Genomic DNA, 14,174 nt, shown 5'->3' on the forward strand with positions numbered 1-14,174 from the left:
GGGCAGGCTCGCTGCAGGAGCATCTCTGGAGGTGGGGCCCAGGGACCTGGCTCTTCAACACACTCTCCATGTGATTCTCGTGCAGAAGACATGTGGGGCTCCATGCCTTCGGGGACACCTGCAAAGCCCCAGGACTAGTACATACCCTGGCACTCCATCCAGCCTGGAGAAGGAAGGCTCTGACGCAGGCCGCAGCACGGGTGAGCCTTGTGGGCATGGTGCTCAGGGACAGGAGCCCACCACAGAAGGACGGTTCCACATACACGAGGCTCCCAGGGTGGCCAAGTTCATAGAAACAGACAGTAGAAGGGGGGGTTGCCAGGGGGTCAGTGGAGGGGGGACGGCGACTTGTTTAATGGGTACAGAGCTGCAGTTCGGGAAGACGGGTGGTGGTGATGGTTGCACAGCACTGAGAGTGTATTTTATGCCACTGAGCTGTATACACTTTAAAAATGGTACGTTTTAGACATATTTTGCCACAATTATAAAACAAATCGCAAGGCAATCCAGAGGGGAGCCTGCATGCCTCGGGCTGCTTTCCCCCTTGGTCCCCCTTTGAGAAGCGATCGCAGAGCCCCAGGGACTTGCAGCCGAGGCCCTGCACACCGACAGGCAAGTGATTGCCCCCCCGCTTGTGACTGGTAGGACTGACAGGGTTTGCCACGACTCCGTTTTCTGATGGGCTGAAGAGTATGCAAGGTCCCGGGGGAGGTTTGCGGGAGACGTGCTTCCAAAGTACTGGGGGTGTCTTGCCCCCCTTGACCTGGACACCCTTTGTGGGCTCATGCTTGGCCTCACCCGGCCCTCAGTCGAGGGGGCGGCGACCGTAAAGCTCCCTAGTCCCGCCGAATGTGTGCAGAGCCTTGGCCGCAGGTGTGCCAGGCTGACAGCTCTCCTGAAATGCAGCATTTTGAAGTGAAAAGGCTTCGATGCGGCACATGCGGCCCAGAGGTGAGGCCTGGTTTCCAGGGGGCCCCTCGCGGGACACGGCTGCCAGGGGCAGGCGAGCCTCTCCGTGCCTCCCCTCTGCTCTGCGGCAGGCTTGGTGGCGGCGAACCCGCAGCCCCCGCTCCCCTACGGAGCAAGGCCGAGGAGCGGGGCTGAGGCCCCGGGGTCCCGGGAACCAGGCGCCGGCTCGGCCGGGATGCGAAGGCCGAGGGCCGCGGGGCCTCCTTCGTTGCGTGGCCACTGGCGCTGCAGAGGGCGTGCAGCGGGCGCAGATGGGGAGACGGGCTCGTCTGCAAGGTGTCTGCAGACTGGCGGGGGGGAGCAGGGGTGTCCATGCCAAAGGGGACAACGCAGAGGTACCAGGGGGAAAAGTTATTCATCTGTTATGAACAGGCGGCATCCTGGAGCTGGGGTGGGTGCTGAGGGGAGGCCGGTGGAGGAGTCTCGGATTGCCTCTGAAGGGTGGGCGGGCCTCAGTCCAGTGGGCTCCAGTGGGGGGACTGGAGTGAGCCCCTCCAGGGGCTGCCCAGGACACCAGCTTGGCGGCTGGCCCAGGGGGGCAGGAGAGGCCGCCTCCTGAAACCGTGCATCCTCGCTGCTTCCCTGGGCGTAGCCTGGGCCCTGCGGAGCCACAGGCCGTGCGAAGGAGGAGCGGGGGGGACGAGCTGGACGGCATGGACGCGGTGGCGGGTAGTGAGGGCCCCAGCTGGCGGCACAGCCCCACAGGAGGAGGCTGGCTCGGGACTCAGCTGGAGGGTGGGTGAGAGGCCGCAAGTCAGCGTCTTCGGTCAAGGGCACTGATTCCCAAGCCACGGCAGCCAGTGACCCAAATGAAGTCAGCATTTGGTTTTTGCCCATTAGTGATGGGGGTCTGGTTCTGCGTTTCCCTTCTTTGGGAAGTTTTGGTCTTCGGCCTTGGACACCATCCAGTGAGGCCAGGTATGGAATAGAGAGGAATGTCCCCTCCTGGGGGACGCTGCGGCCAGCGATGTGTGTTCTGGGGCGTGGGGTGTGTGGAGGTGGGCCCTGGGCTTCAGACGGCCAGTCTTTGGGCATCTGCCCTGTGTTCTGCTGCGCATGTTGAGGTTGCAGGCATCACCCACGTGGCGTCTGAGCCCTCTGCACTTTCTTTCTGAAAAACCCAGTCATTAGCTGCCTTTCCAAACTAGTAGAACAGGTGCAAGAGGATCTTCTCCACCCTGGAAGCTGTTACCTACCACATGGTGGCTCCCAGAGTGAGCTCCGCAGACCTCCTCCGCTGGGCAGTGGGGGAGTGTAGTGACCAAGGCCTCAGCTGGGCCACCAAGTCCTGAGCTGGGTTAGTGCTGAGGCCGCACCTCCCGCAGGCTGCTCCCTACAATGACCGAGGCTGGCGGGGGCACGAAGGCAGACCCCATGCCTTCCCCGGACTCCTTCCTCTGTCTCTTGACCCGGGCATCTCCCCTCATGAAAGCCTTGCATATTTAGTGCCACCTTGGCCACTGCTCTTTGGAGGATTGGGACTAACTTGTTATTTTATCTTGCAAAAATGGAAAAGAATCTTCAAGGGACCACCCAGGGAGCTTTAGTGACAGAAGGCCTCCACAACTGTCACGGCGACCGGTAGCCACAGGCCTCCTGCTGCCCTATGCGAGGTGGCTCTCGTGCTGGTGCAGGGACCCTTCTGGCTCGTGTGATGCTCAGGGAAGAGGTGAGCCGTCGGCCTCTCGGGCTGTGAAGAAGCTGAAGGTTATGAGTTCCAGCAGGGAAGGTGCCACGGGCCACACTCAGTCCTCCTGTCATCACCTCTCCTGTCCCTGCGGAACCCCGTAGGGGGCAGGCCCTGTAGCCGGGTCAAGGACTCACAGGTACCAGCCTGGCTGAGCCGGAGGGCACTTCACCTGGTCATCGGGGACACTGGGGTCTCTCACCGCCCTTCGGACCTCAGAAGGCCGCTGTGACAAAGCGCAGGAAAGCCCCTGGGAGGTGGAGCAATGCTATAAAGAAGCAAAACACATGTGAGTCATAACTGCTGATCTCCGTGGTTTCTCTTCCCCGGCTCTGCTTTCTTTCTACTTTCTTTCTTGGCAGCTTTCTATTTTGTGAATCTCAGAGTAAGACAAGCCGGAAAACCCACCCTGTGTTTTCCTCGTCGAAATGCACGGATGAGCTGCTGGTCTAAGGCTGAGCCTAAGGCTGGGCCTCGATCTGGTCTCTCCCTGAGGTTTCTGTAGACGGTTCTGCACCGCAGAGGTTAAGGGAGAACTTGAACTTGGCCGACCTGGGAATTCCCGCTGCAAAGGGTACATTGTATGGACCCCGAGTTTCCCGGAGCCCAGTGAAGAGACACCTGAATTACAAGATACCATAGTCGCAGGGTTTTGTGTCGCCTTGAATGAACACAAGTGGTTTCTGTGTTTTAAAAAAAAAATGTGTCTGGGAGAATTGGGTCAATTATTTAGCCACAGACAGTGGGGAAAATCCTTTATGCTAATGTCACACTATTGAAATGCAATCTAGGCGCTCAGGTTGGAATTCACTGCCAAAGATGTTGAGGTTCTGTACCCCATACCCCTTTCTCATCCCCTAAGTTTATTTTATTTTATTTTTTAGAATGTTATTTATTTATTTTTTTCCAAGTTTATTTTAGTAATCGAAAAGCACAATTGCTTAGGCTACAGCATTCCTGGGATTTATAACATGCCCTCCACACCAGCACAGGTAACACAGAGGCCCCTCCGCCGGAGCACATGTGCCTAGCAAGCAGGGGAGGCTGAGAGGGTGTTTTATATTTTTTGGCACACGTCGAAGTTATAAGATCACTTTGCAGGAAGAGATTGGGGTGTGAGGAAATAACTCTGCAAAAGAGAAAAGGCAAGAGACCAGGAGGTTGAAGGGGAAAGCCTACTGGTGTGGGATGCTCTTGATCCCCACCCCTGCCTCCCTCTGGCACCCCCTCCACCTTGCCCCTTGTTCCATTGTCAGATACTCTTTCCTTTTTTTAAAAAAAAATTATTATTATTATTATTATTATTATTTTTACTCTTTCCATCAGTTCCAGAATCTCTGCTCATTTCTACTCCTCTCATTCTTTTTTCCACCTTCAGAAATCTTTGCCTCCTCCCGCGGTGGTGTTTTAGCAAATCCACTGCCCTTATACTGGGTCCCCATCCTTAAGCTTTGCCATTAGTCATTTACTTAGAAATACTAAGTATTTAGTGGGAGAAGGTGTGGGGGAGGCCAGCGGGCTCCGCTGACACTTGTCAGTGCTGCTTTTCTGCCCCTGGTTGCATCGTTCAGCTGACTCAGCATCTTAAGCTCTTCAGGTGCTGTAGAGCGGGACTCGCTGTGACCTTGGTGCGTTATCTGCGCGGCTCCCCGGGACGGGTGGGGTGGCTTGTGTGCAAAGTGCTCCTGGTCTTCTCATCAGGGAAATGACCCTGCCATGCTCTTGCTGACTGCTTCAGACGGGAAGCTTGGAAGCCCCTTGACGACGCTGTGCGGCCCCTTTCCTGCAGTGTGGGTTCACCACCTCCCAGCCGTGTGACATTGGGCAAGTTGCCTGGACTCTCGGAGCTGGGGTTTCCACATCTGTCCAACGGGAGCAGAACTAGATACCGTAGAACAGTGGCAGGGATTTACTGAGTGAATACGTGCAAAACTGCCTCACGCTCACTCTTATTTTCCTTATTGTTTCTAAAAGGAGAGGAGTGGGCTTCCAGGTTGAGGAGTCACAGCAGAGGTGGGCAGGGGACTGCGTCCAGCGGGAGGGCCCGAATCACCTGCTCAAGCTCCTGAACAGAAAGCAACTTTTACACATCTAGTCTTAATGACTTGTTTTCTGAGTCCCGTCTCTGCACCAGCTGTGGCGGAAGACACTTCATGAACTTTCTCTTTAATCTTGATAACCACCCTGCATGACAGACACAATTATCCCCATTTCACAGATAATGAAAGAGCCTTGTCCAAGGTCACCCTGCAGTCGGTGGAAGAGTGGCAACCGATCTGAAAGGTCCTTTGCTTTCCCCTGCATCATACTAACTCCTCCTCTGACCCTGAAGTCAGGACCAGCTGTCCCCAGTCACTCCATGGTCAGATGCCTAGCTCTGAGCCCGTTTGATCTTGCACAGGCAAAAATAATTTCAGAACACGCCATGCCTTGGCTTGGGAAGAGCCTTAAATGTGTTACATGCAGCACATGTATGAATTAGTTCACCAGCAAATGAAGTGTGTCCTCTGGACCTCAAGGCAGTTCTTGGCTTCACAGACTATAACCACAGCGCACATTAGGGTGGGGTGGGGTAGGGTGGGTGGATTAGGGTAGAGAGGATGTAATTTTCCAGAAATTGAAATAAACATCTCAGCTATGTTGGAAATAGATCGACTTGCCAAGGGATTTGGGACCTAAAGTCCTTGGGAGTTTAGCACCGCTTCTTTCTGATGTGTCTAGTGGGTGCTGTGGCTAGACCTCCGAGCAGCCCCAGGACTCTCACTTCCACCCTCGATGGTCTCTCCTGGTCTTTCCTCCCCTCCTTCCTCCAGGCCACTCTTCCCATCTCAAGGCCTCCTGATTCCCTCCATATGGTGGGAGGACGTGTGTGTGTGTGTGTGTGTGTGCGCGTGTGTGTGTGTGTGTGTGTGTGTGATGGGGTGGACCTCTGACAGCCCTCCCCACAGGCCTGGACACAGAAAGCACGTAGGTTAGAAAAGCTTGCAAGTGCCAGATGGCACATGTCCTTTGCCTGTGATCAAAGCAGCACAGGCCATATCCACTCACTCGTACTATCCCCTATTCTTGCTCTTATTCTGAATTGAACCATTTGAATATCATTTTAGAAACCAAGCTTATGTCTGATGACTTCACCTGCCTCTCTCTGCAGCCCTCTCCACCTCCTCCCACGCTAGGCAAGATTTTTACAAAGGCCAACGCCATAGCTACTCTGGACTTTGCAATGGCACGAGTCCCTAGTTGTCCTTCTTTTATTGTGGATGCTCGGACTTAGATTTCTCTGCAACCGGAAGAGACCTTTCCCCTATGATTTAGCGACACTGGAGAGCAATTGATCATTTAAAATCACATAGGAGACTTTTGCATTGTACTTTATGTTCGCAAATGGTGATACCCAACATTTCTAAGAGGTTTTCTATATGCCAGACACTATTTCCAGTCCATTATATAGAATAATCATCACTTGAGTTTTATTACGATCATTCCCATGTACAGAAAGAAAATGGGCCAAAGTGGTTCAGGAATCTGACCGAAGGTATACAGTTAATAAGTGACAGTGTCGGAACAGGAATCCAGGGGTTTGACTCAAAGTCAGCTATACATTAACAGTAAGGACAATCATGGTGTCCTGGGGGTTTCACAATGTAAAGAGGTTTGCCCAAGATCCTATAGCCAGAGACCGACGGAGCCAGGACCTGAACCGGATCCCCTGATCCCGAAGTCCTGCCTCTTGATACCGTGTTGCATAGCCTGGCTTGTAAAAGGCAATATGCTAGCTGCGGGGGTGCTGCAGCAGAGAGGGGGTTCTGGGAGGCATCGGTGCGTAAGGGAGAGCCAGTGTGGCGTGGGACACAGGGAGCTATGAAGCTGCCACAGGGTCCAGGGACAGAGGAGCGAGCCTGAAAGAAAGTGACTCAGTATAGGTGAGATTGGGGAAAGGAGGATGATTTTGGCAGGAGGTGGATGTGGGAAGGCAGGCCCCTGAGGCTGCAGGCAATGGCAGTCAGAGGGCACCCATGGGACACATGTTTGGGCAAAGGGTGGTCGGGGGATTCCAGAAGACCAGAGTGAGCAGAGAACTGAAAGTGTGAGGTAGCGAAAATATGCTAAAGTCTGGGTTTGAGTGAGTCTTTCCCTGAGTAGCTGTGTGAGCTGACCCAGGTCCTCCCCATCCCAGGACCTGTCCCCCGCTGTGACCTGGGAGGGCTCCTGAAGGCCTCCCCCAGCATCTGGCCTCCCCACCTGACTTCCCAAGCTTGCACCCTGGGCCTGTTGGGTGAGGGTCTTGATCGTCTGGCAGGATTTTGATTTGGCTGGACCCTTGTCCTTTCCATTGTGTGTTGGTGTTTTCTTTAAAAAGAGGAAAGGAAAGCAGCCCTCGTGTTAAATGGACAGCTGGCGGTGGCAGCGGAGAGTCTGGCTGCCCTGCACCGTCCTCCGCTGGCTGGCGGTGGCCCACTTCTCTCCCCTCCGGCCGACTCAGGCGGCCTCGTCGCTGGACGAGTTTAGAGATTCCATATCGACATGCAGGAAACATCTGTGCTGATGGCTCCCAGGGACTGTCTGGGGAAAATCTCACCAAAATGATTACGAGTGTTACAAACTTTAAGTTGGAAACGTATATTTCCCTGTGGACGGAGATGAGTGCCTTTGGTCTGGCAGCTAAGTGCAGCCTACTTGATATTCTGCCCAAACCGAGCCTCTGCTTGTGTTCTCCACGTGTTTTCTATTCAAATGTCCACCCAGGGCTTGCACACTCTCCTTCGGTGGCACCGGTTCTGTCCCCAGTCATCGCGACGCACCTACGTGCCACGTCTTCCTCTACAAGCCAGGTCCTTGAGTCCTGGACTGTGTATTTTTCACAACTTGATTCATCGTCTTGGGAAAGGATCGTCTCAGTTCTGTGTTATAAAGATTCCGCCTAGAGAGGGAAGGAGGTTAAATATCTCTGGTATGTACATCCTGTTTCTCCGTGTGTGTTTGAAAGTATGAGTGGGGTCCCCTGATCCATTTCAGGAATGATTTGCCGGAAGGGGAAATTGCAGCCTTTCTGAAGGGAGGAGGCAGCTTGCCATTTTTCTGGGTCTGGGGAAGAGAGAGGCATTAGTTGGCTGGGGCTGCTGTAACGAAGTACCATAGGCTGCAGGCCTGGAACAACAGACATTTGCTCTCAAAGTTCTGAAGGCTGAGAGTCCAAGGTCAAGATGTGGGCGGAGCCTCCCTGGTCTTTCTCCTCAGCTCTTAGATGGTGCCTTCGCCCTGTGTCCTCACGTGATCCGCCCTCTGTGGGTGTCTGTGGCCTGGTCCCCTCTTCTTGCGAGGAGACCGGTCGTGTTGGACTAGGGCTACCCCTTGAAGACTTCATTTTAACTCAATTATCTCTCTAAAGACCCTGTCTCTAAATATGGTCGAGTTCTGGGGATCCCTGGGTGGCGCAGCGGTTTGGCACCTGCCTTTGGCCCAGGGCGCGATCCTGGAGACCCAGGATCAAATCCCACGTCGGGCTCCCGGTGCATGGGGCCTGCTTCTCCCTCTGCCTGTGTCTCTGCCTCTCTCTCTCTCTCTGTGACTATCTTAAATAAGTAAAAATTAAAAATAAATAAATAAATAACTAACTAAATAAATAAATATGGTCGAGTTCTGAGGTACGTTCTGAGGGGGTGAGGACTGTAGCATATGGATTTTTGGTGGGATGCAATGGAGGCCATAGCGATCTTCAACCCATTAGAAATTCAGTAGGGTTAATGATGGCCTTGGAGGGCACTTGTCATTCACGCTTGGGGGTGATTCATCAGTTCGCTTTCCTCCCAAGCATATTAACTACTTTAGGTTTTAGTCTTCTGGAGAGTAAACTTCCGGGAAGGATGTTCCTAGGTCAGGTGTCATCCCTGGGAGTTTAGAAGACCAGGAACGGGACAGTCTGGGCTTGAGTATGACCGCCGAGAAGTTGGTAGTTAGAGCGAAGGTCAGTGGGGCGCGGGGAGGTGGGGCCAGAGGGCAGCATGCCTTGGGTCATGCCTTGGATCAGGATCATCATGCCTTGGATCAGGATCACTATTATGGCCAGAAGTGACCCCTGGAGGTCACTGTCCCCTGCAGATTTCCGGGACTGGAGTCTGTAACATTCTCCTCTTCACAGTGCATGGAGAAGACTCACTTCTCTGGCCTGCGTTCCTGACAGACCACCCGGCAACTGTTAGTCATATTGGATATAAAGGACAGGTCAGGAAAGGCCCGTGCATTGAGGGACATATATTTACAGGGACGTTAATACGGCCAACATCTATCAACTTTATCTGCCCAGTACCCTGTCTCCCTCTCTATTTCCTTGATGCCAGAAATGGGTATGTGACCCAGGATGGGTAAATTATTTCACCAATTTGTTCACAGTGACTGTTCCAAGAGGTATAATCAGGTTGAGTCAAGCTGAATTAACCAGAATTTTCCCTGGGCTTTTTCACACCAGAGCCCAGAGAAAGGCTCTTGCTTTCTGGTTAAAGAGCTGTCAAGGATGAGTCAGAGCTACTGTTGACAAGAATCCGCCCCACGGAGAAGCTGGTTTGGCCAGAAGTCTGCACACCAGAGAAACTGACCTGGGCTCAAATGGTGAGCCCAGTGGGCTCTGAGGTCTTGACCTGAAGTCCTGACGTGGCCCGGCGGCTGTCCACAAGCTCTCTCTGTCCCAGCCTGTCTTCTACCTGTGGCTTGGTCCCATGAACCACTAAGTCCCTCCTTAGCTTGGATTTCTGCCACTTGTGACCAAGAGTCCTGACTGATTCATGTAGAGTGTGGATTGAACTAAAACATTTGACAATATAAAGAGAATGAAAAAGGTTGAAAGTTATGAATGTTATGAAAGTAGGGGGAACGAGGAGGGCAAGGCTTACAACTGGCGGAAATGCCATGATGCCCTTCGATGCCTGAGAACAAGCAAAATTGTTCAAATGATCTTTGACTTCTCCTTTCTGAAAAGGAAACTTCTTCAGATTGGAAAAGTGAAGAGCAACTTGTCTAAGAAGGATTTGAAGCCCGAGGTAGGTGAGGAGACGATAAGAAAGGGCCATCTGCTTTGAGATGCGCTGGTGTCCGAGCCCCGCTGGACCATGTGAGTGGAGTGGACACCTGGCCATGTGATTTGGAGAGAGGTGCCTTCTTGGGAATCAAGACAATGGGATGATAGGCTGTGAAATTGGAATAAGAGGTCAGAATCCCAAAGGGTTGGGATTCAAGGTGGAGCTCTTAGAACTTGGGTGTCCCATCTCGATTCTGGTAAGAGAGTCAAGCCCCTCGTGCCACGCCTGCCTCTGACCCGCTCACCGCTGTTCTCCGACAACCAGAAACGGAGAAGGAGCAGATTCCCTTGGAAGACGGTGAGTCGTGAGAGGCGGTGACAAGAGAATGAATTCTGGTTTAGACAGGTTGTACTTGAGGTGCCTGCGGGACATCTGTGCCGGGCTGTTCACACGGCAAACTGAGCACTTTGATCTGGAGCTCAGAAGAGAAGTGAAGGCGGGTGAGGGAGCTCCAGGGGTCACGGGCCGGAAGGTAGTGGCCAGATGGTGAGTGCGACCCCCCAGGGATTGCGCGCATCTAGAAGAGGAGTGCGGGCTCCACGCCAGAAGCTCCAGAGTGACGGACGGCGAGGATCCGGTGGGGGCAGACGCGTTGATGGAGGGAGAGGGACAGAGGGTGCAGAGGTGGGAAGAGCCCGGGAGGCAGAGAGGGAAGGCAGGTAAGGCAGGCCGGGAGGGGGGGCAGTGGTTCAAGGCGTCAGATGCCCCAGGCTGGCGGTGCGAATGGAGAAAGGATCCTGGACTGAGGACAAGGAGGTGGGTGGCCACCTTCGAGAGATCCGTTTCCGTAACCAGGGGCATAAAAGTTGAGTAGCAAGAAATGAGTGGATGATGAGAAACAGCCCCGGCTTGCCCCTCCCACGTCGCAGCCTTAGCTCCCATCTGGCCTCCCAGCAGCCCTTCGGTGGCCCCTGAGCGAGGCCTCCTGCCATTGTCCACGCCGCCTTCCGCACGGCCACCTGGCTCACCGTCCGAAAGCCGCGCTCCCGGGGGCCCGGGCAGGAGCACGTAACCCCCAAGCCTGGAGTTTCAGTGCACAGATGCCGACTTCAGAGCTCAGCGCTGGGCCCCACGCCGTGCGAGTTCCCTTCTCGCTCGGGAAAAGTCCCCGGGGAGCAGGCTGGTGAGGGAGGTGGCACTGGGCTCTGCATCACACAACCAACCAAGGGGGAGCCGTCTCCACCGGGTGGCTCCAAGTTGGCCATGGGTGCTGACGTCCCACCCGGCACACCGAGCAGGAGCCCCTGGATGGAGGCCCAGCTGCGGCCTCGGGAGGTGGGCCTGCCGCCAGGCCCGAAGCAGAGGGCATTACATCACTTCTGCTCCGTCCTGTTGGCCAGAAGGCAGTCACGTGGCTGGACTCCACTTGAGAGAGGCCGGGGAATGCAGGCTAGCTGAGTCACGGGAGGGAGGAAAAACTTAGCCGGCCTCTGTGGTCCTGGCATTCGAGGTCTTGCAAAATCAGACCAGCCTACTTTTCCAGTCCCGTCTTCTTGGGGTCTGAGCCTCCTCCAAGGCACAGGGGGGCATTACTTACTGTGCCTCCCATACACCACGGACATTCCACTTCTCCTTCCTGAGCAAGAACATTCTTTCTCCTCAATTCCTTCCTACTTCTTGAAATCCTACTTCTGCTCTGAGCTACGGGGATAGGCTGTCTCTTCCGTGGAGTTTTTTTTTTTTTTTTTTTCCCTAAGTTGCAATTATTTCCCCCTTTTGTAATTTGTTTGCCCCAGACCCTGTCACTCTCTCTCTGCTGTTTGGGCTGTGGGTTATTAACAGTTAGAGGAATTCCTCCTTCCTTCCGTAGACGCAGACTGCAAACTCATGCAGGGCAGGGTGACCTCATAATGCTTTTTGCCCACCCCATACTTATAGTAACTCTAGGTTCTGACATCCCAAGCCAGGATGTGTGGTCTGCGAAATCATAGTGCACGTTCTAGGATCAATTGGGTAAAATATTAGATCGTGGCATGCTTCAGGAATGTCCTGGAGTGGGATCCTGGAGACATGATGGAAACTCCATTAATCCTGTCGGCCTGGAGCACCACTGAAGCACTCTTATCACTTGCCAACATGCAAAGCAAGAGAGGGTAACTTAGAGGGACTTTTAAAATTGTAGCACAGCTGGCTTGAGACATTTTCTGGGGCATTAGTTTACCCAACATAATTACTAGCCTCCCAAGGCTCTCTCAGCCAAGCCGAAATGCCCAGACACCTCATTGAAAAAAAAAGTACAAAACTCAAATAAAGCAGAAACGTGGTGTTTTATGGTAGGCGCTTTGTGCTAGCGCATGACCAGTTGAATCTGAGCACGTTCGAAGGCACTCCCGGGTTCTGAGATGATTTTTAAGATGAATGGTTTTATTTGGCGTCTGTTATGGTTCATTCAGAAACTGGAAGCTTGTTTACAGCTTTGTGGCTGAAGGCCTGAGAACCGTTTGTGAATTATTTTGTCAACGAGTCAACCAGGGCTGGCTGGCTGCGCGTCTGCTTACTGGTTGAATCTGACCCTCGATTAAGAATGTTGAATATAAGGAAGACATTCTTTTAATAGTGAAAATGTTTGTGTGTGTATCTGTTCCATTCACGGTTAAGATTTTATTGGCATTAATCTGAGCCGGAGCAAGAAGGAACGGGGGAGCTAGCGGCCAAGTGAAGGCAGCTAGGGCAGGGGGCTGGGCTGACGCCCGGCTCGGTTTTCAGGAGGAGCGGGCTGTCCCCGTCCGTGGGACAGGAGCCACCTCTTGGGGTGCCAGCTCCTCATCCTCCCCCACGAGCCGTGCTGCGGGTGTAGAGAGGAAGGATGGATGGATGAGTCAGGGTGGAAGCAGCTCCAGCCCCCTGCCGCTGTGACTAGAGCCTCTGACGGCTCTAGAACTTGTGACTCTGGCCTGCGAGGGGGCCTGGGCCAGCAAGACAGCCGTGGGTATTTGTTATCCCAAATAACATCCAGCCCAATCTCCTGCTTTTTCCTTTTCCTACAGTTTTGTTTAAATGGCCAATGTTCCCAAGACACACCCTGTGTGCCTTTGCTCGTTCTGTTTTTTTTTTCTGGAATGCCTCTCCTCCCCCAACCTGTCTGACCCAGTTGGAATCCAAAACATTCCTTAATCTATCTTAATGATACTCCCTTTATTTTTCTTTTTGATGGCCCATTTATGAACTTAAAGTCAGGGTTCATCTTTTGTATCTGCCGCTGCCGCTGCCGCCTCTGGCACCCACGGGCCCCGGCAGCAGCTTTCCGTTTGCCCAGCGCTTGGTGCCGGGTGCTCAGCTGCCCAAGGGCAGGGCCCACCGGCTCTGCAGCCCGATCGCCTGGTTCAATTCCGCGCCCTGAGCCGTCAGAGGGAAGATGAGGGGCCCCCGCCTCACCGGGCACTGGCAGGCCTCTGCGGGTGACCAGGGACAGGCCCGCGCTCAGCGCCAGGCGCTGGGCATCCACTGGCCGGGAGCTAGTGTCACACTCATCAGAAGGGGAGCCCACTCTGTGCAAATGGACAGTGGGAGAGGGGAGAGGACCTCAGGCACAGGAGTGGGCAGTGGGAAGCAGGTGGCCCGGGCCGGGGACACCCAGGGAGGCCCCTGGTCCCCCTGTGGTCTCTGGAGGCCGCTGTGGCCAGGGCTTCTGGGTCTCGGGGAGAGCCTCGGCAGGAGCCCGTGGTGGGGTCGTGCTGACGTTGGGCTCAGCTTTGCATAAAGAAATTTCTGGCAGGAGAGCTGCCTGCAGATGGGTCGAGCCTCTTGAGGATGGTAAGTCGTGGGTTGCCCATCACAGGACCTGGCAGGGGCCCGGCCAGAGCTTGGGAGGGAGACTGCGTACCAGTCTGCGTACCACCTCCTGGTTGTCCCAGGGCTGCTGGAAGGCTCTGCGTGCACGCTGTGCGGCTGCATGCAGATGTGACCGTGGGAACGTGGGGAGTATTCGCGCTTGTAGGACTCGTGCCCTCTCCCCTTTTAAGAGCAGGTGTCAGGTATGAGATAGGGAGGAGATCAGATTCTATCTGTTGGAGACTGAGCTAATGGGAGAAGGGGAGAGAGACAAACTGAGGGGGTCTGGGGGTACCCATCACCCTTACCCTCTGAGCTGCTAGAAGAAGGGGAGAAAGACAAACTGAGGGGGCCTGGGGGCACCCATCACCCTCACCCCCTGCAAGGGGCTTCTTAGTGAAGTTTCTTGCCTCAGCATCGAACCTGTGGTCTCCCAGAGCGGCCTGGAGGCCTTCCAATCAGCTCTCACTTGAATAGCTATGGGGCATGACCGGGAGGCCGGGTAGCTGGGGCACAGGTCTGTGAGTCCCACACAGGGTTAGTATTATTATTATCATTATTCTGATGGGGTGGGGTCAGTACAAGGTGGCTGTTGCATGGTAAAAAAACAAAATAAGGCTATGCCAGAGGGGAGCTGGCGGGAGCCTAATCTGGGAGCCCGTTCTTCCGAGAGG

General features: G+C 54.2%; 1 long non-coding RNA gene across 1 annotated transcript in view; it reads left to right on the forward strand.

The window, feature by feature from the left end:
* Nucleotides 1-14,174, forward strand: part of LOC144306724 (uncharacterized) — a 54,487-nt gene that overhangs the window by 24,296 nt on the left and 16,017 nt on the right. The gene's annotated exons all lie outside the window — the stretch shown is intronic.

Source organism: Canis aureus, chromosome 37 (genome assembly GCF_053574225.1).
Source record: "Canis aureus isolate CA01 chromosome 37, VMU_Caureus_v.1.0, whole genome shotgun sequence".
NCBI lineage: Eukaryota > Metazoa > Chordata > Mammalia > Carnivora > Canidae > Canis > Canis aureus.